The sequence below is a fragment of the Talpa occidentalis genome, unplaced genomic scaffold (assembly GCF_014898055.3).
Source record: "Talpa occidentalis isolate TD23 unplaced genomic scaffold, MPIMG_talOcc4v2.1 talOcc4.4, whole genome shotgun sequence".
In the NCBI taxonomy this organism is placed as follows: Eukaryota; Metazoa; Chordata; class Mammalia; order Eulipotyphla; family Talpidae; genus Talpa; species Talpa occidentalis.
The window spans coordinates 36,334,723-36,351,878 of NW_023604295.1; the positions used below are offsets into that span (position 1 = coordinate 36,334,723).

Genomic DNA, 17,156 nt, shown 5'->3' on the forward strand with positions numbered 1-17,156 from the left:
TTTCGCTCAGTATTTGGCAAACTAATCTTAGTGTCCTAGAGCACGGTGAATACCACTGCTGAGATAATATCTGTCATTATATTATAGGTCTTGGTAAAGGTTTAGGGCTGCTAGATACAACCATTTAATTGTGCACTGCATTTCTGCAGGGATGTACTTCACAGACTGTGATGTGAATGATGAACCCGGCTTGTGTAATGTCACCTGCATACGTCTCTGTTGTGACCATAAATGAATCCATAATTCTTGACCTTTTCATCCAAATGATAAGGTAAATATGAGTAAGTTATACATAAAAGAGGGTTAAATTAGTCCCTGACCATTTCCTTTGAATGTATTCTTTGACCCCAGTAGTGGCTTTCCTGCTGTCCTACCCCTCCAAATTTTATACTCTGTAGGTTCAATCCCCCTCCACACTTGAAGGCCCACTGTATTCCTATTAAGAAGGAGCTTTTTAATCAGAGACTAATAATTTAGTCAGAGAAAATTAAGTCAGATCTCTGATGTTCTCATGATTGTTCTCATGTATGTTCTTGCTTTATTCTTTGGTACCTGATATATTTGCTGGGTTCCTTCTTCCAGTAAAAAGGAAATTCTATGAAGTTGGGCATTTTTTCTGCAGGTTAATGTTTCATTGATTTTTTGATATTTCTTTATAGAGGCAATGCTGGTTTATATCCTTGTTTATGTTATAAAAGTACAGGGTCCCTACCCTTTCAGGTGTTCTTACCTTAGCATACCCACCAAACACCCATAGACTACTGTTCTCCCTCCCCACTTTGTTTTACTCCTCCACATTCCCCTGAGGTAGGCATTTTGGTCTGCTTTGCTCATTGATCCCTGCCTAGAACAAGACCCTGAATTCAGCAGGTGCAAAATTAGTCACTGTTGATTTATTAATTAAATGATAGGGTGCTGTCCTATCCAATTCAACTGACAGCTGGGATTTTGTGCACTCCTAAATCCCAATTCCAAGCAGGACCCTAGGCATGTGTCCAGAAACCTTACCATTCTCCTTGATTCGGTATTTTGCCAGGCCCCAGACTGTGACACTAGAGCACATGTGTCTGGTGTCTGCTGTTCAGAAACTAACGTCTGCCTTGCTGGGATGCTGCTTGTCCATGGCCACTATTATCTTTTGTTTCTGTGTTCTATCTCCTGTGGTGTTTGCTCTCATATCTTTAGAGGTCTTAGTCTGGCTCTGAGTACCTGCCCCACTGTGAAATATGTCTTGTCTCTAGGTCCCAGCCATTCTCAGTATCCACTTAGTGCACATCCTGGCAGAAATCAGTGTACCTAAAGTCTGGTTAACAATAGATCTTCCAGGGCCTCCCTGGTGGCACAAGGGGTTAAGACACAGCCTGTGAGGCTGTCTGTAGCCACTGCAGCACGAGTTCGATCCCTGGCCAGGGAGCAACCCACATCGCGAGGCAGACCTCTCCTGTCTCACCTACTGCTCCCCTCAGCAGTGTATTTCAGCCCCTCTGCCTGTTCTGTTACCCGCTCAGGCTCTGGTGAATCCTCTCACCCCCCACACCTCTGGCCTATACCCCAGTTCTTATATGAATGAATAAATAAATCTTTAAAAAAATAGTTCTTCCATTTGGACAGCTTTCGGAGATAAATTTTTTATAACCTCCCCAAAAGTGAAAGGCTTTACAAAAGAGACAAGACTCAACCAAAGGGCTCATTATGAGACCTTTTAGGATAGCCTCTTAGTTCCCTCATATCTCCTGAATCTTGAGCAAGTCACTAACATTCTCTGAACCTCCATTTCCTCAAATTTAAAATGTAATTAAAGAGCTAGCATTTGTAAAGTGCATAATATGGAAAATTAGCTTTCCTTCATTCCTTCCCTTAAAAAGAAATGCAAAGGCTGGCATTGCTGGATACCTATTTTAGGTAGCAAGTCTTCCTAATGCAGGTGACTTGTCTCTGATCTGCTTGCTTTTTAGGGCCTGCCTCTTCACCTCCTATTTCTTGGCTATTGGCTTTGGGCTTTGTCCGCTTACCCCTGGTATTTCTATCTGTGTCTCAGTCTGTAGTGGACATGCTAATATATGCCTGAATCTAAAAATCAAGATTCGTTGTTCTTCCTTCCAATCCCTGAAAGAACTAGCCTGACTCTCTCTGTCCCTCAGTGAACTTTGTTGGATATAGTGGGGCTTAGGAAATATAATGTAGGAATAAGACTTTTGAAGAGCTGGAAAGTCATTTTGTTTCTTCTCTTTGCTTTGAAAATACTACTAAAAGTAATGAAATATTTTTTCCTAATATGATGAATGTATGTCTTAGTTGATACTGAAACTTGGGTCTTCTAGAATCTGAGTCCATTGATTTGCTCACCTGTTGTGGAAGACCATCTCCATGGTGTCCCAGAAACTATTAGCTTTAAATCCTTACTTTATATCTATGACATTAGAAGCATTTTAGGAATGATTCCATAAAGCATACAGGCTGAACACATGTTATATTTTAAGGAATTGCTGATTTATGAAAATAAAGGTGTTCCCTGATTCCTAATATGCTTGGCAAGCTTAAACAGAGAAACTCTGACTTAATTCTGTTTTTTAATATATAATTTCTGAAAGGCCCATTTTGTGAACTTGAGTAGATGTCTCCAATATGGATGCACTCCATGTTACTTAAGTAATTGACATTATTCTAAGTAACCCTATTGCATTCAAAGTAGCTTGTGAGCTCCTAGAAAACAACTTTGAATGTCTAAGTCTCCTTTGATTGCCCAATATCTAGTATTGTGCTCAGGCAACATTTTTTCTATATGAATGAATTTTTCAGAGGCTTTCAGTGGAGCAGTAAATAAATGACTGGTCTTCAGGACCCATTAATGACACAGAAAGCATGACAAATCACAATTATGTGTTCTCATAATTTAAAAGCTATGAGAGGTCTAGCATTGCTTTGGTAGACTGGTAAGGGATCTGAGAGTTCCTTACACAGTTCTCCTTCAATTAAAAAAAGCTCATCTTACTTGTTAGGAAATTTCTGACTCCGCCTCTCCTTTCCTTTCTGCAAGGAGAAATTTCTGATGTGCTGTCTTTGATGTTTATTTTCCTTTATGGGTGGTGAAAATAAGAGTAGAGATTTTAGGCAGCAGAATTTGAGCTTATTAGTTTACATCTTACATAACCACAAAACTCAGACATAGAAAGGTTTTGGAGAGATCCATAAGCCAGGTAAAAGGAAAAACCCAGGTACTAAGAACGCAGACTGGTCTATCACATGAGAAATGGGCTCATAAATCATTGGAGACAACTCTAAGGGTTTCTATTTTCCCTCCAACACTGACGTTATTTGGGGGTGTGTGTGTGTGTGTGTTTCCCGAGGTACAGTAGGAGGTCCTTAATATATATATGATTAAACATATAAGTCATCAGCAAGTTCCATGAATTAATCTAGGTCAGTAAAAGTTTACAGTTTATGAGGAACGCCATCAAAAGGAGTGGCTAGTTGACTGTTTCTCTCCCTCTTCTCCTGTCCTTTCTATCACCCTGAAATACTCCATTGTTTATCACTCTGCAGGACTGGACTTGCTGGTGGCCATCTGTTTGGAAAACCATTTTCCTGTGGTTAAACCTAATATATGCGGCACATGGCATTCAATATGTAAGATTTGTGAGTTCTCTCCCACATCGAGACCCCAACTTTTTAGCTAGACCCAAGTACATAATTTATTAGACCTAATTTTTCAATTGGAACTCCTTTTTCTTTTTTTTTTTTTTTTCAAAATAAGACAGCAATGCCAGTTGTTCAAATAAACAGAAAGGAGCCTTTCTGTTCTAAAAACAAGATTGAAAGTGATACTATTGAAAAGAAAATTAAACATTTTTATGCATACTGTATGCTGATTCTTAATACTATATTTGGTCTGATTTTAAGTAGTATTAATAAGGTTATAAGCAAATAATAATTAGGTCTATCATTATATTGGGCATCTTTAAATTAAAGGTATAGTAGGAAACAGTTACATAAGTTTGAATAGCACTAGATTTACAGGTCTTTGGATTTATAGCTACACTATATTTCTTGATAAAAAGGGTATATACTCACAAAATTTTCAAAAATAGCTTGTGAGTTATTGTGAAGTTCTATATTTTCGTTTCTCTCCCCACTACACTTACCCCTGTCATTTTTATATATTTGGAAGGAATGTTCAAACTTCAGTTAGTGAGATGCACTTTTGGATAAATGATAAGCACCCCTACCTTTTTCTTTCAGATATAATACCTGAAGGTCAAATAAATTGTGTTTGCTTAATAACTCACTGACAGTGTTTTTGCAAATATTAACTGACCAAAGGGATTTAGGCTATTGCATTTTGTTTTGCAGACTTGGCATTTAATTTTGCTTCAACCCCTGGGTTTTTTTGAATGCCAGAGTTCTGAGTGTAACCTCATTATAGATCAGGTTGGGCTATTCAAGAGGAAGTCATTGGCCATTCCAGGAACTCAGAGGAAAGGAGACCTATATTAGGGGAGTAAGAGGAAATAATTCAGACATGAAAATGGTCCATGAAGGAGAAAACTAATTTGTTTAGTGCTGGAGCCCAGTTCCAATTGAGAGATTCAGCTATTTCTGCCCAAAGAGAATGATGGAGGGTATATAAAATAGCATATGTTCATACTACTTGACATTATGGATACTGTCCCAGATATTCTTTCATGCATTTATTCATTCTTCCTTTACCTGTTTGTTCAACATTTACAGTTGATTCCAGTTTATTCCCTCTAGAGTCTTCTCTCTATCCAACAAAATATTTATGGGTTAATCCAAAATAAGTGCCCTGTAGGTTTAACATTTTGAGAAGATTCAGCTTCTCCAACTCAATTATAGCCTTCCTCCAGTCACCTTTTTTCTCTAATTCTTGTTCATTTCTTCACCCTTACCTTGGCTCAGTACTTCTATTTTCTTTATATAACTGAGTAGTGACCTAGCTCTAAATTTAAGTCTCTGTTGTCACAGTATCTTGATTTCAGATTCTCTCTGGGACAGTAATGTCAGTAACCACCACTCTCACTTTGCCAAGCATAACAGCCAGTCTCATGTAATACTTTTATTGCTGTGTCCTAGGAGAGTAGTAGCTTGGAAATGAATGAACATTAGAGTCATATGGCTAAGGTATAATTTTCTGAGTATAGGCCCAGCTGAAGATAGTTTTGCTTATCATTTTGTGACTTTATGATGAAATGAAAGCAACATGTATTCAGTAGAAACCAATCTGGAATTCTGTTCTTTTGCAGGGTAGCAATACGCAGTCTCATAGTCTCATGATGCATGCAACAGCAGCAAGCTGACCAGGGAGCCACACATTCACAAAGGTAAACAAACAGTACTCTACAGTGTCCTGTGTTGCTAACATTATTTTTGTATATTGTGTTCTGTGTTTTTACATACCATCACCTCTACAAAAATACCCATCTATTGTCTGATGCTTTTGTTAAGAAGAGGACAATGGCTCTTTAGATAAAATTCAAGATAACTGCCTAATTGTAGGCAAAGGTAAATGTTCTCAGATTGTTTAAGATAGGCTGGGCTAAGCTGTGGTGTTTGGTAGGTTGGGCATATTAAACATATTTTTACCTGGTAACATTTTCAACTAAGGATATATTCATTGGGATGTAATATTACACATTGAGGAGCATTTATAATCCATACCAATACCTTCTGAATAATTTCTGCTGAAACCATCAAGTATAAATCTCCTTGTCCCAATTATGGCCCCCTCCAAAGTCATGAAACCTCATCACTCTTTTATTGGATACACACACACACACACACAGACATACCCCCCACACACTTTATGAGTGTGAGTGTTGACCTAATTTTTTCCTTGGGAACTTTTGCATCTGACATTAACTCAAGATTACTGAATGTATTTCTGTGAAATGTTATGTGTTAGGCAGTCAGAAAGATTTTATTCTGGGAACTTCAGTAATGAAAGATTAGGAAATTAAAGAAATACAGATTTTAAGTTTAATTCAACAAGTATGGAAGGGAGGTATTGATGATTTCTGAATTACAAAATTGAAAAAGACTTTGATCATGACTTCAGGGGCTCAGAACTCAGTGGGAGAGGTAGACAAATAAATAATCTGTTAAGCTACAAGATGTTAGTAGAAAAAATAAACAAAAATATCTACCTTGGTAATATATGGCAAGTGGAGATTCAAGAGGATGTGAAAAGGTTATTAAAAGCAATGGAGTAGATATGATCATATTGTAAGCAGAGAAATAGCTTGAGAAAGAAGCTGATGACAATTTCATTTATTATTTCTTTCATCCAACCTTTGTTACTGTCCTAATGTTAGCTAGTGTTAGAGAAATGGAAGATGTATCTCTCTTCCAATAAGGGGTTTCTGATCTGGTAGGGAGGAGAAACACAACAATTAGAGTTTAATAAATGATGTAATGGGGAAGTATATGTTTAGAAACATTTTTCTAAGGATGTAATTTACCAGAATCACTCAGAAATCTTCTAAGAAATCATGATGCCTACAAATCATAATCTCTGTTGTAACCGTTGTTTTTTATATTAACTCCTCAGATGATTCAGATGGTTAGTCAGGTTTTAGTATTGATCAGCTATGAGGTAATGAAACCAAAGGTTAGAAGGAAGCAGATGAGTTAGTTAATTAGTGAGAAGAAAGTAAAGGCAGTGTTTTTCCCTGTGAAGGGAAGCTCTTTTTCTAGAAGCCAGAATGGTATAAGTTTTGGAGCCCAAAGAAATCATCCTGTGTGTCTCTCTAGGTTCTTCTAGGGCCAGATGAATAATTAAAAAAGCATCAGACCACTAAGCAAAGGAAAAACAATAACAAACATAAGGAGAATTTAAATGCTTAAAAATTCTAGAGCATAATGGAGTGGACTGGGAGCATTTATCCTGCATTTTGAAATCTGGGCTATCAAGAACAGAGAGGAGGAGACAAGCAAGGGGTGACCTCATCTTTACTTTGAAAGTAAAGATGAGATTCTTAGATAGGAAAAGACCTCCAACCTAAAAATAGGAGCAACGTTTGCTTCTTCTTCCAATAGGAAAAGGGTCAAAAGCTTAGGACATGAAGAATTTTTCTTCAATTGGGGAAGGGCAAAGAACTTAGTTAAGCACAGAAGTTTCTCCCAGGTTTCCAGTCCTCCAATGTTCTCAACTCAAAATAGTCTTCATATATTAGACCACCCAAGGCCCATAGGGCCTTGATCGACCTTTAGTTTCCATACCAAGCTCACAAGAGGCCTACTCTGGTCATATTGAGAAAAAACATATCTAACTCTTTTGGGGAAACTGAGCCTCCAAAAGGAACCAAAATACACATTGTAGACTCATAAGCAGTACATCTGGGGAAATAGAAGGATCAAATTGGAAAGGACCTTGCATACCGTGTTAAATATTCTGTGTCGTTTCTCCTGATAGTGATGGGAATCTTAAAAAGGTATTGGAGAGCAATGTGGTAAAGAAGGCACCAATAAATTGCCACTAACACATTTAATCTCCAAGGAGATATTTTTCACTGATGTCTGAATTATGTGGTTAGAATATTTCACTAAAATGGAGAGGACACATTATTACGTTTCCTTATAATGTAAGAGTTTTCACTCTTAGACTTCATTTTGGGCTTTATCTCATTTAATTCTATCTCTGTAATCAGTTTTACTCAGAAGCTCTTAGTTGGTTGCTGGTTTAAAAAAATTACTAAAAAACAAGTTTTGATCATGTGTTGAAAGTCCCCTTAGATATGTGAGTAGTGGCAAATTACACTATTATGTATAGCATTAATAACCATGATATGGGGCCTCCCCAGTAGCACAGGTGGTTGAGCGCAGCACTGTGAAGCTGTCCACAACCTCTGCAGTGCTGGTTTGATCCCCACTGGCCAGGGAGCTGCCCACATGTCATGGCAGACCTCTTCTGGCTCGCTCGCTGCTCCCCTCAGCAGTGTATTTCAGCCCCTCTGACTGTTCTGTTCCCTGCTCTGTCTTTGGTGAATCCTCTCACCCCACCATACCTCTGGCCTGTACCCCAGCTCTTGTATGCATAAATAAATAAATCTTTAAAAAAAAAAAAACACGATATGATCAGTATGCCTGCATACTGTAGTTAGTGATCCCTGATCACAAAATTTTTCAATAAAATTTAATGCTTAAGCATTTGTTATAAGCAAGATGTGTGTTGAGTGCTGCTGGTGAAAAAAGGATGACAAGGTAGCCTCCTGCCTTTTTGAATCTTATAAGCAATATGAAAAGTAGAAGTTTGGTTCTTATCTGTCTCATTAACAGTTATGTTACCTTGACCAAAACACTTTTCTGGTGTCTCAGTTTCTTCATTTGTAAGATGAGATGGCCAGACAAGATTATTTCCAAGGTAGTCTTCTAGATTTAACCATGGGTTTCCAGTAATCTAGTAGGAAGAAGCATGTTTATAATGCAAATTGGAGGACTATATTCTCTGAAGTCAGTGAGACTCGGGTTTAGAGGCTGGTTATTTATTTCCTGGATGTGCAAACTGGGACAAGTTAAACTATCACTCTGTTTCATCTAATCATCTGTTTCATCATCCATAAATGGTGTGTGGTTATAATAGTAACCACCTCTTATGATTGTTGGGAGAACAAAAAGAGATAATGCTCAACAAACAATTATTGTAGTCAATGGCCTGTAAGTCCTCAATAAATGTTTATAATTATAACCATTATTTTTGTTATAACAAGCAAAGAGTTAAAATTAATTCAAAGGGGAGTTTCCATACAAGCGGAGACCTCATAATGCACTTATAAAAGATAAACTTTCAGAAGAAAACTGTTGAAGATAGAAAAAGATCTCATCTGCTGGGTTTGGAAGTTGTGATATAAGGTTCAGACTCCATGCGCTAACTCTCATCTAGGTGGAGAGGTTTCACTTAGACACTCAAGACAATCACATGTAATTACAGTATGGTTAACTGGAGGAAATTAACACTAAAACAATATAAACATACAATTCACTTAGTAGTAAAATGGGGAGATATAAACTGCTAAGAGGAGGTTTGTGAGAACAGTGCAGAAATGAAGGCTTTCCGTTCCCAGAACTTTGCTTGTGGCCATCAGCTCATAAAGGAGGTTAGTGCTGTTTTTTGGGCAGAGTTTCCAGTGGTAAAAGCCACAATCTGGAAAAGGCTTTGGATAGATAGCCCAAGATGTGGTGTCCAAAGCATCTCAGATTAGTTTTTCAGTTCCTATATTTATACTTATCAGAAGCGAATTATCAGCATCACCTGCTAGTATATTAAGCTTGGCCACTTTCCTCGTGTGTCTGTTTACCCATGTCCTCACAAACAAGTGGTCACTTTCATTTTAAATTGTTAGCATAAGTCACTCCATTTCAATTATACCCATTTCTGGATCAGTCAGGATCATTATCCTCTCATACACATACAACATGAGATGAGAGAGAGACAAGAGTGGGAGGAGAAGTTCTTTCTGATGAAGGGTAGACCATCACAACATTTCTACATATGTATGAAATGGTATAAATATAATAGAGTCTTTCACCTTTCATGAGTGATGTCATTACATTTCCCTGCCTACCTGAGGGCAGATTGGTTGAAACTATTTCACTGATAAACTCCAAGGTGTAAAATGACTTACTTCATAGTTTCAACAGAGAACTTTTTTTTTTTTTTTTTAAGTACTAGGATAACACGAGTGCCAGGCCCTGATTCCATTCTATTCAGTAGTGCTGAGAATCTCCTCTGATTCCTATTTCAGATCTTAAGACATCGAGATTTTGGACAGGTACCAGGTGGAATAGAAGTCTGTCCTAGATATTTGCCAGGCTTGAGCAGTCCTTGCTCTCCTCAGGACTTCCAATTCCCTGCTTCATCTACTGTTCCTAGTTTCCACTGGGTGCATGCCCATGTTCTACTTTGTCTTAGATCAAACTGTGTGTCAGACACCTTAGAGCTCTGTCAGGTTGAATAAATCACCTGACAGCCTCATTTCCTCATTTGTAAAATGGTGCTATAGCTATCCAATTATGTTTTTAATGCAAATAATATAAGTCAAATGTCTATGCAATCCAATTGAATATGACTAAAATAGGGAATATTGTTTAAGAAAAATTTCCCTAAGTCTTCAAACACTGCTATGTAGATCTTTTATTCATTTGAAGCATAAGTAAAGGAACTTACTTGCCTTTTTTTTTTTAACTGAACTGTTCTTTTTTCTTTTCAAAGATTTATTTATTTTTATACAAGAGCTGGGAACAGGCCAGAGGTGCGGGGGGTAGGGGGTGAGAGGATTCACCAGAGACAGAGAGGGGAGCAGAACAGGCAGACAACCGAAATACACTGCTGAGGGGAGCAGCAGGCATGACAGGAGAGGTCTGCCGCGCCATGTGGGAATCTCCCTGGCCAGCCGGGAATCGAAGCTGCACTGCAGAGGCTGCAGATAGTTTCACAGCTCTGTGCTCAACCTGCTGCACCACCAGGGAGGCCCTTACTTGCCTTTTTTGTTTTAAAGTCACAGTTATAAAGATTGGTTATCTACAATTATAAAATTTGCTGGTTACTTAACTTCTGACTCCATTATTATAATATACAATCTAGAAAAGCTAAAGTGTGCCTTGGACTGAAACCAAACATGTACAATACTAACCCAGAATTTTTATTAAAATGTCCTGACTTTTAAAAATAAAATATATACAAATAAGTTATACTACCAGCGGGCCACCTTAGCAGAACTTCTTTAGTATACTCACAGTTACCTAAATATCTAACACAGAGATGACAAGTATTGATTAATAACCTAAATATTAAATATTCTTCCCCCACCAGAATATTTTGTTCTTTGATATGATAGGATTCTAGTGCCTAGAACACTGAATGGCACATAGAACTAAGTCATTCATTTATTTCTTTACTCAACACAGAGATTTATTGAAGACGAGCATTTAATAAAGCTAACTGCACAGTCCCTATATCCATGGGGTTTGAATTCTTAAGCAAACAAATCACTTAGCACACAGGCTTCTGCAAGGACACAATCACAATAGTTAGTGTTGCTGGGTATTTAAAGTACAAGTAGAACATATCATAAAATAAAATTTGAAAAATAGTATCCCTGCTCCCAAGTTGTTTCCAAGTTATATGATGCTTGTCACACATTTGGTACTCAGTGAAGTGATACACCATTCACACTCCTTGACTCAAGATGTTTCCCTAGTCAGGAACACTCCTGTCTGATTAGCAAATTCTTATCAATTAAAGCCAAATCAAGCATAATCTCTTCCATGAATCTTTTTGTAATTATTTCCCAGAGATATTAATCACTGTATCATTTACACTTCTAAAGTATTTTTTCAGAAGCACATATTTCATCGCAGTATCTATTCATCATTCTATCTATCTATCTATCTATCCTCTTACTTAACTACAAATTTGTTGAATCCTATCTTACTAAAATTTGGACGTTAAGTGCCTGACCCTGTGCCTGACACATTCTATTGGTGAATCTGTTTTTGTTGTTATTGACTAATAGAAATATCTGGAGATATCAAGCAAACACTTAGAAAATTTGAAATGATGAAATGCTAAACTATGTCGTTGTTGATTACATGTCAATAGATAGAGAAAGTAAATTAATCAACTCAGCTTCATGAAGCTAATGTTCACTTTTTGGTTGATGTTTTGAATTTTAACAAATGACAAGAAAAATAAAAACATTCTAGTTAGAAGAAATGGCATAATCATATGTTCAAAGACAGAAGCATCTAAAGATTAAGAAAGAAATGGCATAATGACTAGCATAGGAGTTCTACTGAAAAGAATTGGATGAACAAAGAATGGATGACATATTATTGTCTTATAAGATATATATTAGTCAGGAGTTAAAGGATGAGGGATTCATTCATGCATTCCAAGTAATTGGCTCACTGGATTCTGAAGGTTGGCAAGTCACTTCCTAAGGTTTATAGGGAGAGTTAGGTTAGCTGGTGACTAAGGAGAACTAGGTTCACAGTTCAATGGTGTGAGATCAAGGAGAGCCAATGATGTAGTTCCCATCTGATGACTCGGGGGCTCCAAACCCAAGAAGAAGAAATGTTTCAGTTCAACTGTGAAGGGAAGAACAAAGGCAATGTCCTAGTTCAAGGGCAGTCCTGGTAGTAGGAATTCAGGCTTTTGAGGAATGAATGGGGTCCATGCATATTAGGGAGGGTAATCTACTTTATTCAATTCACTTATTTAATTAATCTCACCAAAATTGCCCTCACAGAAACATCCAGAGTAATGTTTGAGCAAATATTTGGGCATCCTGGAATCCAATCAAATTGCCATCACAAGGTATATAGAGAAAACATTAGGAAAGATAAAATTCATCCAGCATTACTAGCAAAATGATTTCTGAAAAAAGGCATCCTGAAGGCTATGTGCTTTGGGATAAATGGATTTAAGAGTTTGTGTGTGGGTTATTCCTGATTCATTAGCAAGGGTATATGTCAGGAAAGGACCAGTATTTGTGCTTCTAGCAATGATCATCTTCTTGGATCACAGCACAGAATATGGACACGTAGTGGTGAAGTGCCCCTTCTAAACCACCTTTTTTTTGAATTCCTGTTTTCTTCTCATTTCCTACTGCTTTTCCAGCTCAAGATTGATCATGAAAATACTGCTGGATGTGTAGGTGTAGAAAAACTTTCAGGACTCTCAATGAATGGCAAGTTAATTCATATCCTCAATTTGGAATTGACGATCTTCTGTGATGTGATCATAACTTGCCACTCCACCTTCATTTTCCACTCATGGAACAATACAATTAAACCATCAAACATGCTTTGGGTGAACCATGATGGAATAAAATACAAAGATATATTAAACTATGAATATAACAGAACACATATTTCTTTATCTCAGATTTGTTATTCTGCCTTTAGGCCCTTATTTAGCACTAGTGTACTGAATGTAACTTGAAGTAATCTACTGTTTAACATAGGGCTGTCTCTGTGCACTTTCCTTCCTGGCAAACTGAGTTAAGAATATTTCAACTAAACAATTGAATTGGAGAAGTGAGCACAGGGACAGTGATAAAGACACAATCTGACTGTATATAAGAATGTCTTCTACAAGATGTGAAATATATACGCAATGGAATACTATTCAGTAATCAAAAAGATAAACTAATGCCATTTGCAGCAACATGGATGGAGCTAGAAGGGATTATGCTCAGTGAAATAAGTCAGAAAGAAAATGAAAAATAACGTATGGCTTCACTTAAAGGAGGAATATAGGGGAACCAAATAAGGGATCAGGGGAAAAATAATAATAATAATAAAAACAAAACAAAATTCATAGGCAACTATAAATCAGAGACATTCTGAAGGGGGAGGGGAAAGGAGAGGGATCAAAACAAGGGACTATAATGATGGTGCACTGGTGAACTGGTGGTGGGAATTCTTTTTTTTTTTTTAAGATTTACTTATTTATGCATATAAGAACTGGGGTACAGGCCAGAAATGCGGAGGGTGAGAGGATTCACCAGAGAGAGTGGAGAATAGAACAGGCAGTGACTGAAATACACTGCTGAGGGGAGCAGTGGGTAAGACAGGAGAGGTCTGCTGCACCTGGTGGTGGGAATTCTCAAGACTGCCCTATTCCAAAATGAGCTCTGCAGCAGGAGTGGCAAAAGTTGTCTTACAGTCAGTTTTACAATTCAGCTATCTCTGCCCTTCCCCCTTCCCCATAAAAGTAACTCCAAAAAAGGAAATAAATATTAGCAGAGCTTTTAGTATTGAGTATGTATTGAATCTCCCTTCCTGTTATCATAGAGGAGGGGTGAGAGGTTTGTACTTCACTTTAAGCTTGAGGAAAGGAATTTCAACTCATCTGCCTGGTGTTTGGCTCCTGGTTCTAAGAGACACAATAGACTGTGGGACATCTTGGCCTAAGAAACCTACAGGCAGAGACTGGCAGGGGCACTGCTCTGAGTCCCATGTGATGATGAAGTGGCTACAATAGGACTGGACTCTCTACAAAGTACAAATTTTGGCATCCCTGGAATGAGGCTATATCATTGTGTTAAAAATGACTGGAAGCATTTATAATACCTAGGAATGACAGAAATGTCTTAGAATTCACCTTAGATTTTATCCAAAGGACAGGGGAGGAATTGACTCAGTCAGATGACTCTAAAAGAATCACAGAAGACCAATAAAAATTGCTTCTGATTAGATCTTTTATTTCCTGTATGTTTAATTGACTAAATTGTTTTATGTATACATGCATATATCATAGACACAGACACAACATATGTTTATAAGCATTTACACATCGATGTATATGTGTATGCACACATAACGCATGTATATAGAGCACATATGTAGAAAAGCAATGTTGTAACATAAAAATAATAAGAACTTTGGGCTTCCCCAGTGGTGTAGCGGGTTGAGCACAGCAATGTGAAACTGTCCACAGCCTCTGCAGAGTGGGTTCAATTCCCAGCCAGCCAGGGAGATTCCCACATGGTGCAGCAGACCTCTCCTGTCACACCCACTGCTCCCCTCAGCAATGCTTTCAGTCTGTTTGCTTGTTCTGCTCCATGCTCTGTCTCTGGTGAATCCTCTCACCCTCCCATGCCTCTGGCCTGAACCCCAGCTATTGCATAAATAAAAAAATAAATCTTTAAAAAAAAGAACTTTAATTTATTGATTGTTTATTATATTCCAGGGGCTACAAGAATTTTATAGCCACCATAGACAATACATAACTCTCATTTTATCAAGTAAACTCTTATGTAGCTTGCCCAAGATCTCAATATGTTTGGTTGATTAGCCTGAACTCAAGTCTCTCTGATTCTGAAGTCTGAGCTTTCAACCACTGATTTATTTTGCCGTCAGTTATAGCCAGTATGGCCTCTGACAACAGCAGTTAATTTTATTGTGTAGGTTTTTCCACTAAGCGCTGAGAAATTAAGAGGGAGAAAATCATTCATAAGAAATGGTATGAACCCTCTTAGTCCATCTAAGTACTTGTAATATTGTAATGAATATAGAGGGTAACAGTTTGTGACATTAACAGAAAGAGCAGTTAACACAAAAACAATCTGCAGTTGTGCTCAACTGAAAACGCAGAGCTGATGCCACCTACAGGTCAAATGAACAATAGCAGTATTTCCAGTTTTTAAATCCTTTCACACAGCTGTTGCCAGACTGCCAGGTTGAGGGCACCACTCTTCTCATCACCAGGTGTCTCTAAAGCTTCAGCCAGAAACAGCACAAGCCCTGGGCCAGTTGGAGCACAGTGTACATGAATGGACTGAAATGATTGTCTTAGGGATTGTGCAAAACAAGAGATATGAAACTGCGCATATCAGTCACATCTATTAGCCTAGTGTCTATCCAGGGGGATCTTGGTTCAAAAAGAGCAAGTCCACCATGACTTCCTCTTTTATAAAATGTGGAGACCATAAGGATGCAACTAAATTCAACATATATTTATTGAGAGCCTATGATATGCCAGCTGGAATTTAGGTACTTGAGATTCATTCGTGAACATAACAAAGCTGTCTGTCTTCAGAGAGCTTAGATGAGATAATGTACTTGAAAATGTTTTGCAAATACTACTGAGCTGTACACTGAATAGTAATTGTCCTCTGTGTTTATGCTGCTTCGGGAACCTTGCATATTTCTAACTAATGTGCTCCAGCACTAATATTAGGAGTGGTACCACTTAAGGTATCCAAATGGAGGTCTTTACTTCCTAGCAAATGCCTGCCTCTGGCTCACTCACAGCAGCATCTCAATAGCCACCATGTCTTCCATCTTCTATTTTCTCTCTGTTTAGGAACCCAGCATCGTATTGGAGTCAGAGTAGCCTGTCCGTAAATGTCTGCTGCATGGACTGGAACTAAACTGAGTTGATGAAGCTAAATATTGGAGCATAGCACCCTTGCATCCTCACAGCTACCCACAAGTTTACCTTTCTTCAAAGGTACTAAGGTCCTCCTCATACAGTTCTTCTACTCTGTTAGTCTTCAGGGTTCTCCTTTCTTGGATCACTGTAGGGTAAATAATTGTCAGGCTTTTCTGCCCTCTCGCTATTAGGATTGATGATGGATCCCTGCAGTCTTGAATGCATGCCTGATGGCGGGCACCTGGAGTAGGATGTGGGTGTATGTAGGTGGGTTCACCTGGGCTGAGAGGAAGCTTATAAGAGTGGCGTCATGGAGAACCAGCAGAACACCAGAAGGAGAATAAGCGAGAGACCGTAAGAGAACCAGCAAAGAAGTGGAGACCACAAGAGATTGCTGGAGAGCCCAGAAAGAGTGAAGATTTGCTGGGGTCTGGGAGGCCTGCCAGCCTCCTGGCTCCCCAGCACCCCTGCCTGCCGTGTACCTGGTAAATCCCAATAAAAGCCTGAAAAGGCCACTGAGGGCTCCAGAACTCTCTCCTTCACCCTACTGCATAGGATCATAGAGATCCTGCCCTGTGCCCTTCCTGCCCCTACAATAGCTTAACTCACCATAGCTCCAAGGACAAAAATGAATAGGTAAGCACGACTGTCTTATGTTATTCTCTAAAAGAAGTAAACTTTGATCAGGAACAGTTCTGTAGTGACCCAACCCTCAAACATGTGCAGTAGTACAAAATGGGGAATAATATAAATTAAGTCACAGTCTAATCTTTTCTTGTGGAAGAGTCTCAGATTGTGTGTATGTTTGCATGTGAGCTCATTTTTCTTTTTCCCTCCTTAATCCCCTCTGTTAAGTACTGATATTTGCATTTGGGACCTGCTATTGGTACTGGTTAGGGAAGCGTTTGTACCAAAGATGGAATCCTAATATCTGCCTTCCCACAGTTTTTCTGCAGTAGCTGAAAAACAATATGCTGGTTTCAATGCTGACTTCTCTTCTTCCTAGTTTCTCCAAGCATGGTCATTTGTTTCTGAATTAGAATTTCATATAAGACATATATGAAATGTGTACTAATGGCACCCATTCCCAATTTCCTTAATGCAGATCTGAGGGTGGAGTTCCAAGATTTGCATTTATAGCAAGTGGCTTTGGTAAGTGCACTGTGCATTCAAGTTTAAGAGCTATTACCCAGGTGTGCACTTTTAGCAGGAAAATTACTTTATGAAAGGTCTCCCTGAGTGGAAAACTAGCAGTTAAGCT

General features: G+C 38.3%; 1 long non-coding RNA gene across 2 annotated transcripts; it reads left to right on the plus strand.

Annotated features, from left to right (window-relative positions):
- Window positions 1-243: 243 nt before the first annotated feature.
- On the plus strand, window positions 244-15,974 carry LOC119257392 (uncharacterized). Of its 2 annotated transcripts, none has more exons than XR_008553835.1 (3): window positions 244-271; window positions 5,262-5,339; window positions 15,827-15,974. It is a non-coding gene; the product is annotated as an uncharacterized LOC119257392 (long non-coding RNA). The 2 variants fall into 2 exon arrangements; XR_005128022.1 differs by lacking the exon at window positions 244-271 and adding an exon at window positions 3,591-3,627.
- Window positions 15,975-17,156: the final 1,182 nt, after the last annotated feature.